Here is a 7,500-nt window from a genome sequence, read left to right on the forward strand (position 1 = left end):
CTTCTGTTTGGTGCATGAGGCCAATTAGTATCTGCTTAATGTTTTGAATTCTGAACACTAGACATGGTGAGCTTAAAAACATTTTAGTGACCAGTAGTGAAAATTAAATATTTTGTTTTTTTTTGTTTTGTTGACAAAATTTGAGACTCCCTCCTGTGATAAAGAACGAGGTCAGAACAGATTTACAAGATGAATTATGAATACAAAGGAACATTTGTAGAGTCCTGCCTCCACCTGGTTTGTGTGTCGCGCCTCTTTTGGACAGGTGGGCCAAAAAAACACCTCTGCATCGCTCCTCGAGGAGCATTTCAGGATTTTAGACGTCCTTCAGTGTGGCGCGCTGTGACTGATTTCCAGGTGACAGCAGGAGGAGGATGGAGGAGCGAGCAGACGAGGTGATAGAGAAAGATGGAGCCCTCCTCTGAGATGTTGTAGAAAAGGCAGCAGGGTTACAAACAGATCGTTGCTGCGCTGCTTCATCCTGTTGCACATGCAGACGCTCACAGAGGAAATAACTCCTTTGCAGCAGCGAAGCCTTGTTGACTTACTGACATGTAATATAACAGTGATTTAGATAATGTAGTTGTGTTCGAGCCTGATCAGATTGTGTTCATGTTTCCAGAAATCCTGCATCATGGTGAGAACTGAAGCAGGGCGGCTTTTCACAGTAAAGTCAGCCAAACAAGTAAAATGTGATCCTCTAATCTCAGTGGAATCAGTGGAGCAGGAGACAGATGGTGAGAGACGCAGTGGAACAGAGAAACAGACGACAAACTAGAAGGAACGATCGAAATGATGCAGCAGAACGACGGCGACGGATGAGAACTGAACCGAGATAGAAACACTGATGTGAGAAGAGAAACAGAGCGAGGGTGAAATATGAACTCTGAGCTGAATGTCCTCTGAGAATGATTAAGATATATTTAAATAAAGTTTGTTACAGGAGACTGAAGACGGACAGACACACATGCTGAGTCTCAGTTCAGGTCTGCGTCCTCTGAGGGACTCTGTGGTCTTTGAAGGCGAGTCCTTCAGAGACCTTGTTAACCTCGGCAGCCTTTGGAGCGTTTCCTGGTTGCATCACCAGATGCACGCGAAAGTGACGATCTACACCACGTGATGCCACCATTTTCTCTCTTTCTTTCTTTCTCCTATTTTGGGCGCACAAAGAATCTTGGGATATGTGAGGAAGGATCGTAGCGGTGCATCCTCCAGAAACAGGGAGGAGAAGGAGCCTCTGGAGGAGCCTTCAGCCTTCAGACTGGGACAGACTTCATGCGACGTTGTGGTGTAATTGTGCTTCTGAAGGATGCAGACCTGAGCTGAGACACAGCAACTGTCTAAACATGAGCTTAAGAACCAAGAGGAAGAAACTGCTGAAACAAAAAAATGAATCTCTGAATCCAGCAGCACTTCAAAGTTCCCATAAAACCGGAGTGAAAGTCAATGAGGAGAGAACAGCTGTCCGTAGTTTGAAATGCTGTTTTGGTGGGAAACACTCAAATATTGATGATTGAAAGAGGCTGTTAGTTGATTTCTTGTTCGTTGGGTTGATGGAGATTCTTCCTCTGAACGTCTCGGTCGAGACTGAAGCGTCTGCAGATAATTGGTGTGTGTTCGGCCGGGTGGTGTGAAGAGAAAGCTTTGCAGTGTGTCACATTCAAGACGGCTTTCTGCTGCTGCGCTGCGAGTTCGTTTCTTAGACGACTGTAACTGGATTCAAATGAAATGAATATTGAACTTTTCCGTCTGAGAGTCGGTTATTCATGAGAGCTTTTAGGGAGAAACACGACTAATAGACTCACAGGTGAAATTAAACTAAAGCTCCATTAGAGGCGTCGTTAGCTGCACCAGTGAGTCACATGTACTATTAATGCATCCATTACTGCTGTTATTTATATTATATTATTATTAATCATTTCCAAATCAACAGAGAAATCCAAAGTTTGTCTCGAGGTAACGATGAAACCTGTCGCTGTGACTTTTTCTGCATTAGAATAAAAATAGTTTTTCAGTCCAATAAAACTGCTGATACCAACACGTCTGTGATGGGATGATATCAGCCTACAGATGTGTTGGTGGGGTTCTGATTTCCTCATGTGTCCGATTCTCTTCATCTGCATTAGAAGCTCTTTAACGATAAAGACAACAACTCCCATGATGCCGCGCTGCTTATGTCCTTTGCTGTGCTTTGAACTTCACCTCAGGAGTTAGTCTCCGGTGCTGCTGCATCTCCACAGTTCCAGGATGTCGGTGTTTGCACAGTTCTTGTTATGATCCAGTTTCCGTCTGAAATCAAATCCCGGATCAAACTGACTGCGACGGATTTGATCTCTGATGGATTTACAACACATGGACACAGAGTCAGTCAGTGTTACTGTATATGTGCAGAGTGCTGTCTGATCCGCCTGCTCTGCTGAAGGCCTCTGCTGTCATTTTCTGTACCGTCTGATTGACAGCTCAGTGTAGTGAAGCTAACAGCACAGTGTGACGGTGACACCTCTGGTTTTGTGTGTGTGTGCGTGTGTGTGTGTGTGTGTGTGTGTGTGTGTGTGTGTGTGTGTGTGTGTGTGTGTCACACCGTGTGAGGTGAAGTCGGGAGGTGACTGTGGATCCGAGGCGTCACGACTTCAGCCTCCGTGTCCTAAAAGCACATCGCTGTGTGTCGAAGGCCGCTGGTTACAGACGCTCGGTGAAAACATCTTCCGTCATCGTAAGAATTATAAAGTTCGAGCCGCAGCAGACAGCCAATCACACGGCTCATCAAGCACTCTGCGATCATGAGGAAGGAGATGATGGCAGAGTGACGGGTGTCTGTTACTGTGTCCAGAACACATACGATGCTGTTGTTTCCTGAAGATGCTCTCAAAGAATAAAACTGTACTGGGCTCACAGAACCAGCGCAATTCTTTAAAACCATCCGTTGTCTAGTTCTGGTCACTGTGATGATGCTCGAAAGAAACAACCCAGATTTGTTTGAGCTTTTTGTTCCATACACTCTTGTTCCGAGAACATGTTTGTTCTGTTCTGTCAGGAAGGAAAAGAAATGTTATCTCAGAACAAACTGGCAGCTCTAGAAGCTCCAGCTGGGCGACATGTGGCCATCGTCCAGTTCACAGAGTATATCTTTATTTTTGAGTTCTCATCTGAAGCACTTTATAAATATTAGGACCAGGTGACAAAATCAAATCTGACAATATGTTTGATCAGATATCTTGATATCGCTATTGTGGCAATATTGTTGGGATGACTGGAATCTATCAGAGTAAAAAGTCTCCCTCTGAAGGACATTTGTGCTCAAAGCTAACTGAAGCTCACGTCATATTAATAGAATTCAAAGACTATTAAAGTTAAAGGTAGAATCAGTAAGATTTTGTCCCAGCTGTTCCTGAACGCACCACAAAGACAGTTGATAGTTGAGTCTCATTCCCAGGACGTCAAATAGACACATGTTGGGTTGGTAAAGCGTCCCGAGCAGCAACAAAGAGAGAAAATCAGAAACTCTCTGCAGATACGAGACACTAACACGCCTTTTCTCCACATTCCAGCCTCCCTCTCTGTCTGTTTACGGCTTCTTACGGCTTTTACATCTTTGTCTCGTCTCGCTGCGTCTGCCGTGCGTGATGTGCTCTGTGATAAAGTATTTGTACTGTGTCAGTTCCGTCCTCTGGCTACCAGAGCGTCCTGAATTAATACAGATTATGAAAAACAGCGAATAAGAACAGATTCTACATTTTTAAAGAGTATTTTACCTCTTGATAATCAAGGCAGCATGAACATTATTTAGATTTTGAAGATTAACTGTATTTTTTCGTCTTCAGTCAGACTTGATCTACAGTTTCAACACAGACCTTCTTCCACTCACTCTTGCAGTTGTCTGACGAGATGATCCGACTTGGATCAGATTCAGGAGTTTTACCCATGAAGCCGTTCTGCTCTGCTCTGTTAAACGTTGCCTGGTTGGTCAAAGTGAAGCTTTCTATAATCAACACAGTGAAGCGAGGTGTTGTTGGTTGATGACACACCGATGCTTCTACATCTGACGGCCTCTCCGTGTGTCTGCTCGCTCGCTTTCTGTCTCTCACCGACACACAAACATCACACGTTTGATTTCACGGCTCTCCGTGGGCAGCAGCCTCCAGACATCAGCCGTGTTGTCAGACGTCTTTATCATCAAGCGAGCTGTACATCGCTATCTGTGGAGGGTACACCTTCGCTCGCTGTATCTCCTGTCAGCTCCGTGCTCTCGCTCCAACACTGCAAAAGTGGAGCTTCCTGCTGCAGACTGGCCTGTGGGTGGGTGAGAGAGAGAGGGAGAGAGAGGGGGTGAGAGAAGAGAGAGAGATAAAGAAAGATGAGAAAGATGGAGACTGTGAGCAGGTCAGAGGATGGGAGAGAGGCAGAATAAGGTTTAGGTTCACATCTACAGACTGGGAGGCAGCGAGAGGGAGGCGGCGCTGCTGCACGGCGCTGTGAGTGGATCTCAACTCGTCTGACAGGCTGTGATTTTCCTCCTCGTCTGACGCTCTGGAGGCTTTTTAGCCGCTCGACAGTGTTCGAACCAGAGAGAAGAGAGAGAAACGAGTGGATTTACCATCCGTCCACACCTGTAAGTAGCTTCAGTCCTCTCCGGCATCCTGACATGAGAGTGTGTCTGCTTTAAAACAGAGCGTGTGTGTGTGTGTGTGTGTGTGTGTGTGTGTGTGTGTGTGTGTTACGGAGAGTTTGCCGGTGAAAGTGTGTGTCTGTGTGCACTTGTTGTGTGTTAGCGTGTGTGCGTCCAGGGTCTATAGGCTGTAATAAGTGCTCCGTCATGTATTTGCCATGGTGAGTCACCCGCCGTTGCCACGGTGACGGGTCCATTGTTGGTGTACTGTACTGAAGCTGTTGTTCTTGTTCTTTTTTTTATTACAGCAGTGGAGCTTTTTCCTGCTGCTGTGTTGGTTTTTAGTCATGTAAGACGTGTGTGTGTGTGTGTGTGTGTGTGTGTGGTGATAATCCAGCAGATTGTAGTTCTGTGATTTAAAGTGATTTTAAAATATCTGAATCTGAGCTTCTCCTCAGCTCAGAGGCGTAAAATCTTTATTAACATCACGTCAGGATGTCCTCATTCTGTGAATGTGTTGTTACAGGATGTTAATCAAGTTTGAATATCGTTAAAGTTCACACATGAGTCAGACTGTGTGTCCATGTCTGTTATAACTTGTTGTGAAGTGTTAGGATGAAGACAGTTTATCTGTTTCCTGCAGTTTTTATGCACATGATCAGCGACGTGTCGGGTCGGCCTGGTTCTGATGAGCTTTTCTGACGCGATGTCACAGCTGTAACATTATGACCATAGTGAGCACTGTGTCAGTGACAGACCGGATCTGGATGTTAGTTTGGAATTAAAAATTAAAACCTTGTCCAAGTTTTCCTGCCTGACATGTGAGAGCATCAGGATTTCAGAATAAGAGCGTTAAAACAGCCACTTCAGTCTCTGAGTTCTTACATCTGCTGGTTTTTTCGGGGGTTTTTTGTTCAGTTTTAAATTTATGTATGAAATTTAAAGATGAATTTATCAGATTCCGGGATTTTTACCTCATAAAATGAATAACCATCAGCCAGGACTCACAACACTGTCTGTGTTCATGCTGTCTGCAGATCTACAAGCCAGAGAGAAGAAGTGTTTGTAGCTGAGAGCTGAAATGGAGTTGATGTTTCGGGGTCACAGGGTGCAGCCGGAGAGCCGGGAGGCGCCTTCAGGGACTGTGCTAACATTTGTCCTCCTCTCTGTTCCCACAGTGGAGTCATGCAATTTATCTCCACATGTTCAGTGGATCTGAATCCGCTGTACTTCTCACCGGTCGCTCCTTCTTCACATGTGATATTTACTCCACGTCTGACTCGAGTCACTCGTGGTGGAAAATGTCAAACAGTCGGATCGGAAACTGTCCTTCTGTCCTGAACTACACACAGCACGAGACACGACAAGCTGCGTCCCTGCTGCTGGCATCACCGAGTGTGTGTGTGTGTGTGTGTGTGTGTGTGTGTGTGTATCGTATCCTGTGCTCGCTGCTGCAAAGTCCATCCTAAATCCTCCCCTGACCTTGTGTAAACCTGCCTTGTGACATGCAAGACACACACACACACACACATGCACAAACGCATGCACACACACGCACGCACACACACGCACGCACACACACACACTTGCATGCTGCTTGGTGCCACACTCGTGCAGGAGAAGGTTGTTTGTTCTGACCTCTGTGACGGCCTGGAGTTGTTGGTTTTAAACTTTTGACGAGCAGAATGTGTTTTGTTCTGCTCTTTAGTTCTCAGTCCCTCAGAGATGATAAATATTTATTCCCACCTACAGTTCAGAGTCTAGACAATGTTCCCAAAACAACCCCAGAAAGAGACGGAGGGCATTTATTTAAAAACTTGTTGTTCGGTCTCACAGCTGTGAGAGCAGCTTGAGACAAACACACATTTAAATAATACTTAAAAAAACATATGTAAAGTATTCAAATATATTTTGTATCTGTGAACTCAGAGGTTAATCAAATGAAATGAATTTAACTAAGTATAATTTTAAGGCATTTTGCTTTAATGTTTCTATTTTCCTCTTAACTTGAGTGACTTTGCAGATTAAAAGCTTCATCAGAGCCGAAGCAGCACATTCTGACTCGACCGTTTCTGATTCTGATGACAAGAAAAATGCTCAGATAATCAGTCGACGCACATTATACAGTGTAAACACACATGTAGCGTGTCTCTGCATCAGACATACATATCAGATATATTTATATCTAATACTTTGTGAGCCTGGATGCCTGAACTATTCTGTTAGATGATAAACTACTAAATCTCAGTGAAGATGATAAATGATTGGTTGTATTTTCACATTAAAGTCTCTGCTGCGATCTGTCTGCAAGTACAATATTCATACTCTGACCCCAATCTCAATAATTCAGGATTGAAAGCGACATGAATGAATAATATCTGACCTTCCTGTCTCTGGTTCAGGGTCTCATCGGTTCTGACGGACCTGTTCTGTCCCGCTGCAGGTCCAGAATTTAACACCGACACATTCATTTCACATTAAACTCCGGCCTTGTTCAGATATTTCCTCAGAAAGCAGCGGCAGCGTGTTACAATAACAGCTGAGCAGCCGAGAACAAAATGGATCCGGGGGCTCTTTGTTTGCGCTCCCCGGTGAGTCTCCTCAGCGCTTTTGTTTTCAGGAGCGCAGCAGCCGGTTTGACAGGTGTGAAAATGAAGCAGGACGTTTGCTAATGGATCAGAGGTGTTGGGAGTGTCCCCTCTGATTTGAGAGGTGCCAGGCTGACTCACATCCTATTAGGAAGCCTCAAACTGGCAACTTCCTGCAAGTAATCAGTTACTCATTACAGATTACCTGATTAAATTTGCAGTCCGACTTGTCAGAGCGAGTTACTCTCCTGTATTATGAAAGCTGTGCTGCTGCAGTGTTGAGTGAATCTACGTTTCCTCAGTGAG

General features: G+C 44.8%; 1 protein-coding gene across 5 annotated transcripts in view; it reads left to right on the forward strand.

Annotated features, from left to right (window-relative positions):
* LOC119020607 (dedicator of cytokinesis protein 3-like) overlaps positions 1 to 7,500 on the forward strand; it is a 155,589-nt gene that overhangs the window by 93,176 nt on the left and 54,913 nt on the right. The window contains exon 1 of one of the 5 annotated variants that reach the window (XM_037100068.1): positions 4,318 to 4,609. The exons of the other annotated variants lie outside the window; for them this stretch is intronic. The gene's annotated coding sequence lies outside the window, so the exon portion shown is untranslated. Of the gene's footprint in view, positions 1 to 4,317; positions 4,610 to 7,500 lie in introns of those variants that run through there. 5 annotated transcript variants of the gene reach the window in all.

The sequence above is a fragment of the Acanthopagrus latus genome, chromosome 6, assembly GCF_904848185.1.
Source record: "Acanthopagrus latus isolate v.2019 chromosome 6, fAcaLat1.1, whole genome shotgun sequence".
Taxonomy (NCBI): domain Eukaryota; kingdom Metazoa; phylum Chordata; class Actinopteri; order Spariformes; family Sparidae; genus Acanthopagrus; species Acanthopagrus latus.